This window comes from Anser cygnoides, chromosome 4, assembly GCF_040182565.1.
Source record: "Anser cygnoides isolate HZ-2024a breed goose chromosome 4, Taihu_goose_T2T_genome, whole genome shotgun sequence".
NCBI lineage: Eukaryota > Metazoa > Chordata > Aves > Anseriformes > Anatidae > Anser > Anser cygnoides.
The window spans coordinates 28,404,790-28,418,288 of NC_089876.1; the positions used below are offsets into that span (position 1 = coordinate 28,404,790).

A 13,499-nucleotide genomic window follows, 5' to 3' on the forward strand; every position below is an offset into this window, starting at 1 on the left:
CCTTGAAGCGGATCCAAGCTGTGAGCGCTCTGTGACAGGCTGTGGCATTGCGGTGACTCAGCCAGCCTCTGAGCCCGAGGCCGTTCCAGCGCAGGCTGTGATTTTGTTAACGTCACAGGTCGAGGAGGCTTGGGTCTCGTTAGCTGTGATGACGGCCCCCCTGAAGGGAAACCAAGGTGGCGTAGGAAGTGATGTCAGTTCATTATGGGCTCCAAAGGGGGATAATTACAGCCTGCCTTCTTCCAAGTGAGGTGACCCTGGTCCTGGAGAAGGGAGCTGGCAGCCTGAACTCCAGCAGCGCGCTCGTGCTGTGCCTCATCGCCTGCTCGTTTTCACAGCGACACACTACCTGCGTCATGACTCAAGGTGACCCAGGCTATCACCCACAGCCAGGATCTCCAGCTGGACATCTACATCGCTGGCAGACGGGTGCATGCTGGGGGCATCGGACTTGTTGGCACCCAGACACATATAAACTGAATTCTATTCACTTCATGCAGATATTACCCCAGCAGCCTGTCAATGCAGATGGCTAATCCAGCCAAACTGACCAGCTCTGTAACACAGAATAATCTTACAGCTACAATAATCAAATTTGCTCCGGTTGCAAAATATCCACCCCCACACTGACATGAACATCAAGGATAAAAAGAAATGTTGACCTAGACAGACTAAACAGAATCAGTAATATATTTGTGTATACTAGCAACTGAGACATTGCTCTTCGTTTTAGTATTTTTTGCAGTGCCTCAGACCAGTGTTTGGGGGTTTACCTATCGTTATCTGGTTGTACCTTCTGAAGGCTGAAGAACTCCTTAAATGTCTGTGAAACACAGGCTGTGCCTGAAAGGGCAAAGCCAGATGCTCAGCACTCAGCACAGTGTGTTTATAAGGGTGCAATATACAGGGAAGAGGAGGAGGAAGAAAGAGAAAGAAATACCTAACAATTTAGTGACTGTAAACAAAACAACAGCCTCACAGCTAATTATTTTCTTATTTCCTTAAAAGATACTTAAAGATGTCACAGCATCCTGCAGGAGGGTTTGCTGAGTACTTTGACATGGGCATTAAGGAGACCTTCCAAAACTGAAGATAAGCTGTTCCACGAAGGTCAACCACATAGGCCTCCAGAGATGGTGCTGCTTACTAAGGGGTTGTCTGCAGGAGGGAGATACATGACTGCTGTAGTGGTTGTGGAATAATACCTTAGCCACACTATGTAAATTATAAGTGTAGAAACACACATCCCAGAATAGCTTCCCTGGAGACATCCCTCTTTTGAAATAAGAGCATTCACTAGAGAAGCTGCCCTAGAGTAAGAGCAACACGGTCACTTTATTATGGATCAACTTCAGCTTATGGGCTTTATTATAGATCAACTTTCTTGTGTGCTCAGAGCATCTCTGCAGGAGAACATCTGCCCTTTCTTCTCTGCCCACATTTTTTAGGACACCAAGTAGAAACTGTTGGACCTCTAGGTGCCCATTTTAGACGTTCATTTCCATATGCCCCTGCACCCTGTAACTCCAGACTCTGCATCCAGACCTCTTTTCTTCACACTAGACAGTGTTTGTGTACAATCATGGTATCAGCACAATTATGTCTTGTTTTCAGGTCTGCCCATTCTACAACCCACGAAGAATCAGGCACACTGAGGCAAGAGATTCATGCTCATGGTCATAAGTAACACAGGGAAGTGAGTCAAGAGATCATTTTGCTACTGGGGGACAAACGGATCTATTTGTTTGTTTGTTTGTTTGTTTTCCTTTGATAATTTGTTTTCTGTTAATTAGAATGTTTAAAGTATAATTTAAACAACAATGTTCTAATAAACTGAAGAGGGAAAAAGAGGTCTCCTGATTAGTAGGCAGACTTTCCTGGCTGCATCCTTAATAAAAGAACCCAAGTCACTGAAAGGTGGGTCACTTGGCCAGCTGTGTCTCGTGCAGGTTCAGGATCGGTGAGAAGATGGCATTTTCTTGAAAGAAGGAGCTGCCATGGCTCACTACATGAGCATACACTAGGAGGATTTCAAAAAGTCTCTGAGGTCACGTTTTGCACCATGAAGGTGCTGCAGAGCCCAGGGACATCATTTTGCTGGTTTTGCTGCAGACTGCACAAAGCCACGCCTGTACTCTCATTCATCAGAGAGAAATTGGATCCTAAGTGATTTTATGATTTACCTGTCTGTTTTTAAAGTGGTGTTCATTATTTGTAAAGTTAGTCAGACCCAGGCTTCCTTTTCCTTTTCAAGAAAGGATTATGACTGTGCGAAGCACTGTTTTGAAGACACCTATATTGCTCTCTGCTGATGACAACTCCCTTGACACTTTCTTCTTCCTCTCTGACATTTCCAAAAAGAACAGCTGTGCTGCCTACAGTCCCCCTGCCAGGGAAGTGGCTGTTATCCTCCCCTCTCCTCAGTGCCCTTTCCAGAGTCTCCTTTTCTTCTTTTGCTCTTTGTACTATGGTAGGTTGGAGCCACAGTGGCTCTTGGGCAGGCCTGGGGCTGCCTCCTGGCTTCCTCAGTACCCAGGGCTCCCCAAGTTAGGGGGAGGATAGGGACAGAGGGAGGGAGGAGTGTCATATGGTGCCAGACAAATCCCACTCTCCAGCACTGCCAGAAAGAGAAGGAGGGGGAAAACAAACAAACAAAAAAACAAATACCCAAAAACTCACAGAAGCTTTTAGAATGAAGACCCAAACGTTGAGATATCAATTCCCTACAACCAACAGAAGCACTCTGCTTCCTTCTGCCTGGGACATCACGGTGAAACAGAGATGCAAAAACAATTACTGCTTCATCCCCATTTCTATGTACAGCCATTGGTGTGGGGAGAGAGATCTGGGATCCATGGCTAGCCTTTAGCTACATATTCCCACTCCTTAACCTTAACCCTAAGCCCCTTGAAGCCTTCTGTTGTGATGTGGATGACTCTTACAAGGAACAGGCTCAAGTCTGGAGACAAACAGGGAACCTTCCCCCACTCTTGAGCTTTAGCTGCAGACCTGACCATGCAGAGGTCATACGGGTCACTATTTTATCGTCAGTCCTGCTACTCTCCTGAAAACATCCTCTTTAAAAGGGACTTTCTGGAGTTTGTGTCTGCCAATCCTGGAAGATAAATTTCAACAACAAATAAACAAACAAACAAAGACAAACAAGCAAAAAAAAGCAGGAGGAAAGTCACAATTTTGTAAGATCTGTTGTCATGCAGCTACCATTGTCATAAGGGACAGGAAAGTGGAGTCTGAGGTTTGATGAAGCCCCCACACAGGGTGTTTTTTTTGGAGATCTTTTTGTCATAGAGATTGCAGAAGCTGGAGCCCATGACATTTTATTTGTATTGTTTCAACTCGTTCACCCACAGATCCTCAAGGGATGTTGTTTTTTTAAACATGTTGTTTCTGTTAAAAACAGTGTAGTGTGAATCAGAGTGGTTAGAAGCTCCTCCACCCACCCACTCCTCCCCAGAAATGTACATATATAATTGGATCTCTACTACTCCATATCTCCCTAGGTATGTAAAAAATAAATGTTTCTCCATGTACACAAAACCTCATTCTTCCTAGTTCATTCCAATGAAAGTCAGGAGTCATTTGTCAATGAAGTCAATGGTCAATGGAATAATATCTGTAAAGAACTAATCCAAGCGTGTTGGTACTGCTCTTTTCACTTCTTCCATCCTCCATAGGTTCCTCTACCTGACTACTCTGACTACTGAAATAACAGATAGTGTAACAACGAGAAATGTGGTCTTCGAACCAAACAAATTAACTAGGTAAGAGGAACTGGACCATATTACAATCCCTATTTCCTTGACTTACTTTATTTTCATTGTTTTTAGCGGTTTCTGAAGGACAGTGTGCAACTGTTTTAAGGAATTTGGTCCAGGTGGTAATTCAGCTAGGCAGAAGATCAGTAGATAAGATTTTGATCAGATGTCAGCTCTACAGTTGAGTTATTTCACAGCCTGGCTTAACCTATGTTTAGTCTAACAGGTAAATGTTTAAAGTTCACCAGAACTGTTGAAGTGGAGTTAACATAAAGAGTGTGTCACCAAACCTGGTCAATCCATAAAGCTTTCTTTGTTTTGAGCCTTCAGATCCACGTTTTCCTGACGTTAAGCTCCACAGCTTGAATTCACAGTTTACTCATACATTAATCCATAAATTTAAAATAAGAAGCATAACCAGCTCAGAGTTTTGCAGTGTTGAAATAGTGCGAGGAGACAGAAGACACATGGCTCAGAATGCTCAGCACCATTGCATTTGGCCACACAAGTCCTTGGCTGGTCCAATCAGCCCTTTTCTCTCTTTCCCTTTCCTTCTTATTCTTCTTGAACAAGACAGCACCATCAAGAGAATAGCCCCTTCACAGGCATCAGGAGATTGGAGACGACAGAACAGAGCGGATAGGGCCTCACCATCACCTCAACGAGGAGGACAGGGCTAGGGCAGCCCAGGAAGAACTGTCTCTCCATGGACTGATACCCTGAACTCGTCAAGTGACTTTGAGGTTATGGATGGGTGATCTCTATTCACCTGACACAGTTAAATCCAGGGCCAGCAACATCTGTCCTTATTTGACCTTATTTGACTCTGTGTATTTATTGTAGTGGTTACAATAGAGCCTGTATCCAAGATAGTCTTAAATTTTTAAACCAGCTCAATTGCTTTCTCATGGTCTCTGCTTCTCTTCCCTCCACCAGGCAGGAGATAGGTGTTGCCATCATACAATGCAGTGTTTAAAGCCATACTTCCTTGCTGACCTTGATCCGTGGTTACTGCTCTGCCAAACAGTTCATTGCTAGGTTGTGGGAGAGGCAAAGAGCAAAGGTGTAAAGAAAACATGAATTTAGAGGTAGCAAAGGAAAGAGAAAGATTTAGGGTAGACAGGAGCAGTCAGGTGAAAAATGGTTAACAAAATCAAAGCACAGCCCGATACTGGTGATGACAGAGACTGGCAAGCATTACAAGTCATGTCTAAGGAACCAAAAGACTCAAATATAAAGGGCTGCAAACCTGCATTTTCTCTCAAAACATATATAGGGCAGATGCAGCCAATTCACACTTGTCAGGTGGTGCCAAGAGAGTTTATGTAACACTGCAAAAAGATGAACACCTATTTAAGATCAAACTGTTATTTTTACCCGACATGCAGGCAAACCAAGCTCTCATCACAGACAAAAAACCTTCATGCTGTCAGCTGTGAGTTCTCTTGGTGTTGTAAAGCACCACAGGGCACAAAATCACTATGGTATTTTTTGCATTGGTTGTCAACCTCTATTTGCTGGGGACATTGAAAAGCAGGGGCTATGTGAAGCACAGAAAGATCTGAACAACAATTAGCAGACCTTAACAAAAAGCAAGGAGACTATCACAAGTCTGTGAAATGCATCTTCTTCCTAAGAATGCAGCTATTTCCCTCTCTCCAGTGCTGAGTTAGCAAAAGTATGAGGGATATAACTAAGCATCTGCTGAAGAAAGGGAAGGAAAAGAGGAAGGAAGACAGGCTGATTCTGCTGGGAGGTAGGTGGAAGAGGAACAAATGCATTTTGGAAATCTCTGGTATGGATTACAGTTCATTAGTTGTAGAAGACGGTTACTTGTTCTTGGCCTCCCATTATAAATTTCTTTTGCTCACTTGGGTCATGTTACTATTATTCAAGCCTAGATTACAAAAAAGGCAAGTCTGCAAAACTTTGCATTTATTTGCTTTGTCAGCTCAACATATTAAGTGCAAGTTTATATGTATACTATATATCTTACTAAATGCTCTGTCCTGTTTTGGTCTGTTCTCTTCTGATTTATTTTGAACTCAAAGACCATAACTGTAAGTGCCTTCAAACCTACAAATGCTTAGACCACTGGGGACAGAGCAGAAAAAAAGTGAAATGCAGCAACCATTACTGTCCAACTTCATTACACTCATGTCTCGGAAGGATAAAACAAGAATGTGCTGGAATTCAATCCCCTCCGAGGGAAGAAACTGGAAGCAGGAGGCTTGCTAGAAATGGTGCGCACTCAGTCCACTAAAATTCATCAAGATATGCAAAATGTAAATGTGGGACTTTTTAAAATGGACACCAAGAAAAGTTCACAGACATGGCACTGAGGAAAGCACATTTGTATGTCCATACTTTTGACTCACAAGACACAGCAGGCACCATGGGCAGAATCTCCTCAGGATTTCTATATTGATTCAGCTAATATTACTGGTATAAATGCTTCCATCATGGTCTGGGTTGGGGCGAAGTAACAGCAACAGGTGCTTTCAACTGTGCTCACCCCTGCAACCGATCCCAGTGACAAAAGCACCAGCGTGTACACACTGCATTTGGGACAGAATTTGTATTCAGCCTTTCTCCTGCAGTGTCATCTTCCTGATGTAAAGACAAACCAGGAGAGATGTGCCAAATCTTCAAACTAGAACTGGTGGCCTGGATCCTTTGGAGCTAGTGAGTCAAGTCCTGACCACCTCTTGGGATTCATGTTCCCACTGTAAAACCTGTTTGGAGAAGGACGGTGTTGCAACATGTGCTCTTCATAGAGAGCACTTACTTCTGACTGTAATTCAGTCTCTTGGCAGGAGATGCTTGTACATATTGAGCAAAACAGCCTTGCTCATCCATATCGGCCTACACTTCCTCATATAGTAGTAGTAGTAGAGAGTATTCTCTGCTTCCAGTGGTCTTCCAGCACAGATTCGGTTAATCATGCCCACCTCCTCGCTGTAAAAGCCTGCTCCACATGGGATGTTTTCTGGCCTTTTGTACTACTGACTTATAAAATCTACAAGTGAAGAGGCCTCTGCGGATGCTCTTTTGAAACCACTCCGTTACTTGTTTTACATGGGAAGGAAGGTAAAAGAACAGCAGGACTTCATCAGTGCTAGCTGAATGTTAAGAATAATATGTAAGAGTAGTGCTTATCACATATGAGAGGAGAAAAGAAAATACCCTTAATTATGCTTTCAAAATTAGTACTGGCTGTTCTTAATAAAACACTAACCATAACAAGGACATCAGTCTACTAATCTTATCAGTTCTCTAAGGTCTGCAGAAGAGACAGGAAAATATGATCCTCAGAGCAGGTCATACTCCCCTCTTTCTCTGTTTAAGAGGTTACTAAATTATTGAAATTCTACATTAAGAATATATTACACACTGTCTAGTGAATGATAGGACTGCAATGCGCAATATATAGAGAGGTGTAAGTTTCCCAATATGTGAACATAAAATGACTTGCTGGCCTAAAACTCTTGTTTCCTGCCAATGTGACTTCAGTAGAGCAAGAGAGAAAAAATCCTACAGTAATACATTGATGACTGAATTTTTTACCTGAAATGTATACCACTAAAGACATTTTTAATTGTTTATTTTACATTACCTAGGTAGAAAATAATTGGTGAGTAAATGCAAATAAAAGTGAGAAAGAGCAACTAAAAGATCAACATTGCTCTAGCAACTCCAAATTTCTTCTCTTAACTTATCTCCATGTATCACAGCAGTGTCATGGAGCAGGACAACTCCTCAAGGACAGAGGAGTCAATGGTGATTATTTCCTCATCACTCAAGTGTCCATGATCTTAACAGAAAGAAGAGAGAATGAAAACCAGGGCAGATAGGGTCATTGTTATGTGTGATCCTCACAAATCTGTTTGCTTGTCTAGAGTGCTGAGAAACGCAAGACTTTATCGATAAAGTTTGATAGTGTTGCCAACAGAAATTCAGAAGAAAGGAGAAAAGAACTTCTTGGAAATACAGCTTGACTTCTTCACTGTTACAGTCAGCCTCTTTTACCTCATATTGGGAGGATATGTTGTAAAATATGTTGAAGTTACAGACAATCTACTGGTTTTTTTTTGTTTGTTTTTTTTTGCATGTGTGTGTAAAAGTTGTACAGCATCTGTTGTAATCTCCAGTCATTTCACTAGGTTGCTCCTGAACTTGCTTCAATCTGTATTCAGAATCTGTTGTCAATTAATAAATCATATGAATGCATAAAACATATTCTAGAGATAGTCTAAGGATTCACTGAATATATTCAGTCTTCGTCAACTGCAACTTTGCCAAGGCCTAGGGGTGATGTAAAACGAAATTCACATTCTTAATCCCAAAAGAGGATTCAGCTCCAAGCCAGGAATCCTTCAGTGACAGTGGGGTTTTAGTCATGATATGAAACATCGTTTACTAACAGATACCTCTCCTGAGGTACCAGTCCAACACAGAGGGAAAAGGCTGGACCCTCCTTTTAAAATATGAAGCCCCAAGCAGCCATCTATGCTGACACCCACTGTCTGTGCTCTGAGTCCAGTACTGTCAGTGATGTCAGTATAAAATCTGTGTTTCTGTGTCCTGTGTTGCTGGCATCCTCATCCACCTGGTCACTACAGTGTTGAAGGGGGCCAGTCTGGACATGCAGTCACATGCCAAGATGCAGAAAATCAATTCTAGTTCCTGAGCAATGGCTCTGCTCATGGAGAAGGTCACAAAATGCTGCTCTGTTGACTGGAACCTTGAAAGCAGATTTCCCCCACAGGTCAAGAATATTAAAAAAATAAATACAAATAAGACAAGACCCTCAAACCTACAAGTTTGCTTCTCTACTGTGCTGTAGCTGATCCCTGGACCAGTATTCAGAGCAGGATTTAATCTACAATGGGCACTAGAGCTCTGCAAGACTGGCATTTATCCTTGCGTTACAGGGCAGCCCAGTTCTGCCAGATTTGTCAGAGAAATAGCTCAAGGAAAAATATCCTTGTCATGCTGCCAGTGCCAGTGCTAAACTAGGTTAATTGTCAGAGAGATGTGGAGGTCGGCCAAACTTGCAGCATACGGCCAGGGTGGCTTAATGACAGAAGAGAAACGAGTGTCCGCTGCCTGTGTGCAACCACCGACCTCTTGCAACTCCCTTCACCCTGCCCCTTCCTGCCCCAGTGCTTTCCCTGTTCTGGCCCCATCTGAAAGTGGGATGCCTGTTCCCAACCGGTCTCAGAGAGGGATAATAAGGTTTGCCCCAAGTGTGCTCCCGTTTTACATAGGCAAAGAGTGTAAGCACACTTCTTTCGAGCAGCCTACACAAAATTCAGACATAACTGAGGCATAATTCATTCATGAAAAGAAACTTTTCTGCCAACGATAATTATTGCGCTGCCTTTTCACCTTGGCATGGTTTCACTTTACTGGCTGGCACAGGTTTTATTTTTGGCAATGAAGCTCATTTGTTGGGACTGACACTGGCCAGCATCAGGCTTTTCCAAAGGTGTGAGAAGGCTCCAGCCATAAGAAAACGTGCCAGCAGAGTGCAAGGTCTAATTCTCTTCTCAGGTGTGTGTAGGTGGCTGCGGAGGAGGAAAGGTGAGCTTCATGCATGTGCGTAAGGAATAAAGCACGACCTTTCTCAAAGCATTACTGGAAGGCCAACTTCCATTGCACACAAAATTCTCAGGCAGAACCAACCAATTCTTAAAGCTTTCAAAGAAGGTTTGGTTTCTGGAGCTTGTCTTTGGACTCAAGTAGTCACGCTCAACAGAGGCAACTGCTTTTTCTCCTATGCCAGCAGCGTAGTCTGTATCAAATACTCCTGAATACAGCACCTGATGTATCTAGACAAATTCATACTGGGTGCCTCAACGCCATGAGTCTGGACTACAGCTCCTTCCATCTTTTAAGAACAGTACAGCAGGTTTTGCCCCCTTTTCCTCAGGGGCAGTCAGCTCTACTGGAAAGGACTCTTCACATTTCATCTAAATGTGCTTTGTCCTGTCTGTTTAATGCAGATATTGCAGACGTTTCATTTACATTTTCATTCAAGAATGTTTCCATTCACTTTAAGCATTCCTTACCAGCACTTTCAGTTTTAATTAACCTCACGGCTTAGCTCTGGCACAGATTTTCACACGCTCAGATCTGCATTGAGTAAGGAGGGCAGCACGTGGCTTTCGCAGAGGACTAGCACACAAGCATGAGGTGTCCCAGCCTTACCATTTTTGCCCCAAATACTGCACGCAACACACACAGCCCAGCTGACCAAGGTACCCTGCCTTCCCTAAGTTCCCGAGTGCAGGCTTGAAGCCAGACCCACCTTTCCCCACTGGGCTTTGCAAAGCTGCCACGTGTGGGAGGATTTTCTAAGGTCAGTACTTAAATGTTGCTCTGGCCATTTCTGTAAATGCAGTATTACTCTGACTTCAAACCTGAGGAGCCTTGAGGGGATTAGCTGAACTGAAAGCAACCTTCTAAAAGATACCATAATTTTCCTCTCTTGTTTTTCACTGTGGAATTCCTCTTTCACCTAATGGCTTGAGCTACATCGTGCTTACCAAAAACCAGACATGCCCAAGGACACTAGAAGACAGCTGGCACTCGTGCCTCTTCTTAAATTGGATGAACAGAGAAACTAAATTTTACTGTTTCTTCCAGCCAAAGTGCTGTTTTGAAATGTAGGAGAGCCGTTATCATATAAAAGTTATATGGGGAAACTTGATCCCGTTAACTTGGTGGGATTCCTTTGACTGCTTCATGTAAAACCCAAGAGCAGTAAGACACAAAAGAAGGATTTTTTTTTTTTTTGCATGTGGGTGTAGCAGTTAGGTTGTGTCTTCTGCTCTAACAACAGATTTAAAATAAAAGTCTTGATTTAAATTAGTGGGGTGCCTCCAGCCAGTGTATTAGCAGCCCTGAGTCAAGCCAGGGTCTGTTTAATCCTCGGAGAATGGCAAGCACAGCTGCCACGGGCTCTCTGGCGCAGGACCTGTGCTGAGCACGCTGCCCAGGCGGCCACTCGGTCAGCAGGGCCACGTGCTGAGGGGGATTAGGTTGGACACCACCCCATGCTGTCCATGTGGCAGAGGTCCTCGGATGGACAAGGTGAGGTCACTCACTGCCTGCTCTCGCATCCTCCTTTCCCTCAATTTTATTTATATAGATAAGAAAGAGAATTTGTATCTGCTGAGGCTGCTTTACAGGGACATAAAGGAGAAGACGTAGACCCTGGGCAGTGCCATGGATCTGGAGGGTCTTGCAGACCCCACGGATACCAAGAGCTGTTGGGCTGGTGTGGCTACATCCCACATCCTCCTTCAGGACTTCAGGAGGGGACAAAAACACACAGATTTCTCATGTCCTTCTGCCAGGTGTTGCCACGGACTATCCCACAGGAGGGAGCACCCTGGCTTGCCCAGGGCTGCTATTAACAGCTTGGTACAGAGTGAGGACCAGAGAGACATCTGTGCTGGGGGCAAAGGAGGCACAACAGACGATGGCCAGGGAAGTGCTTCTCGTGTGGGCAACAGTGTCAGGAGACACGTTATTTGCTTGCTGAGCATACCTGCAGTTATCAGCGCTCCACACCTGTCCCACCAAGTGCACACACACACACACACCTCTTTCTCCCTGCATGGCACACAGCTGAAATGCAAGGGTCTGACACAGCCTTTCCCCAACTTCATTTCTCCTATCCAACTCTCCTCAAATAGCCTTTTTCTTTCTTAAACGAATTCCAGAGCCTTCATCTCCTGCCAGGCTTAGGGCTATGCTGTAGTCCCTATTCCCCAAACCACCTGTTTTGCACTTAGGGAGCTAAATACCCTCGAACCAAAGCAAACGCCCACAGCACAACACAAATAATCTAGCCTCTGTTTGAACATGGTAAAAGAGAGGGGCTGTATGAGAGGGAAGGTGATGCGAACCCAGCACCCTTATTCTGCCTCTTGCCCTGATGCTGGTGATGACAACCACATCCCCCACCTTTCCAAATCTCTTCCCAGGCTGCTCGCAACCCTGCTGCCCCCTCCCCTGGCTGGTATCTCTGGTGGCTGCCAGCCAGCCAAATAATGAGTCCTGACCAAGGCCAGTATTTGTGCTGGCCAGCACGCAAAGAGAGTAGGATAATGAAAAAAAGGTTTTCTGCTTGCTATGGTCTGGCTTTGAGCAGTGGGGAAAGCCATCAGATAAGCTACATATGGTGGGGTTTTTTTGGCTGCCTGTGGGGAGGGATTTACGGATGTGCCTCTGCAGGCTTCAGGGCATTTTAAAAGGACTGGGACAGCAAAGCTGTGTCCCCATGTCCTGGATGATGGTGCCCACGCTGTCTCACAAAACTTGGCATGGAAAATATCCTGTATGTGAGTGCCTGATTAGCCAAAGTAACAACCTGTAGGTCCTAACATCTGTATACATTGATTAAACAGGACTGGAAACTGTGTCCATCTTTCTCTCTCAACCACTGCTATTAGAGCACCCTGTGTCCGTCCCACCGATCAGCGCCTTGTGCAGCATCCAGAGTCCACGCGGAGGAGGAGAGATTCCTGAAACGAGCTCAAACCACGTGGCGCCCTTTTGGGCTATGCCAGCCCCAGCGAATCCTGCTGCCCGCTGCCCTGGCTGGCGATGGGGCGGTGAGCAGGGCATGGGGCAGCACCCAGGGCTGGCACTGGTCCGGGGACGTGCCACCTCCCATTGCTGACACCCAAAGATGCACGTCCAAGCCCGAGCCCACACCCGCCCAATTAAGACCGACTGCCTACATCCATGAGAACAGCACCTCTGTGGGTTAGAAGGCTAAATAAATAAGAGCTGAATAGCTACTGTGCATCACAGCCCTTTATCCTGGGAGAGTCAGTGAACCTGAATTCCCCAAGAAAAGCAAGGAAGCTGTGCGTGCGCCTGTGCTCTGATTAATCTCATCAGTTTGTTTTCCTGGAAACTAGATGTCCCAGATGCCATTGTTTCCATTATAAGTGTTCATCTGCTCTGTTTGAGCTTGATTGCTCCTGTAGCCTGCTTGGCTTCACTGGTTTATTTTATTTTACTCTATTTTTTAATTAACATTCTTTAACAAAATGCCAGTTAATTAAACTGAGGGCATAGCTGCAACCCTCAAAACCAGATTTACTAAATGTTTGAAAACACCCATGGCATACAGAAATCCTGAGCAGTTGTACAAAGAATGACTAAATTATTAATAGCTGCCATGCATATCACACGAACACTTCAAAAGGGGACTTCCCATTTCTGCAAAACCCTGTTTTTTTGTGTAATGGCAGAGACCAAATCATCTGGAAATTAGTCTCATTGATACTAATCACAACTCTTACTGAAACATTCCCACTGTAGACGTAGCACAGTCATTTCTGACTTTTGAGCAGAATTAGCCATTTAATTCATTATCTCAAGGAAGATCTCAGAACGTATAATTTCTTAAATCACAAACAAAACATGACTGATTAAAACATACTGGAGCAAATATATATTTCTATTCATAAAGGCCCCATTAACCATTACAATAACATTCAAGCACAGATTAAACTAGTGTCAGTTAGAGATGATACCACAGAATATTTCTTTTATGGATTGGAAAGATCAGCTGTGGGGTTTGGGAATTATTTTTAAGATATTTTTTGTAGATATATGCATGCATTGCTACATTTAAACTAGAGAAAATAACATTCTGCTGTGGGAAAAGCACAAATACAGGAAATTTCTTTCCTGTCT

General features: G+C 44.1%; 1 protein-coding gene across 8 annotated transcripts in view; it reads right to left on the reverse strand.

Moving 5' to 3' along the window:
- The window catches only part of LNX1 (ligand of numb-protein X 1), a 106,146-nt gene that overhangs the window by 45,461 nt on the left and 47,186 nt on the right, over nucleotides 1-13,499 (reverse strand). The gene's annotated exons all lie outside the window — the stretch shown is intronic.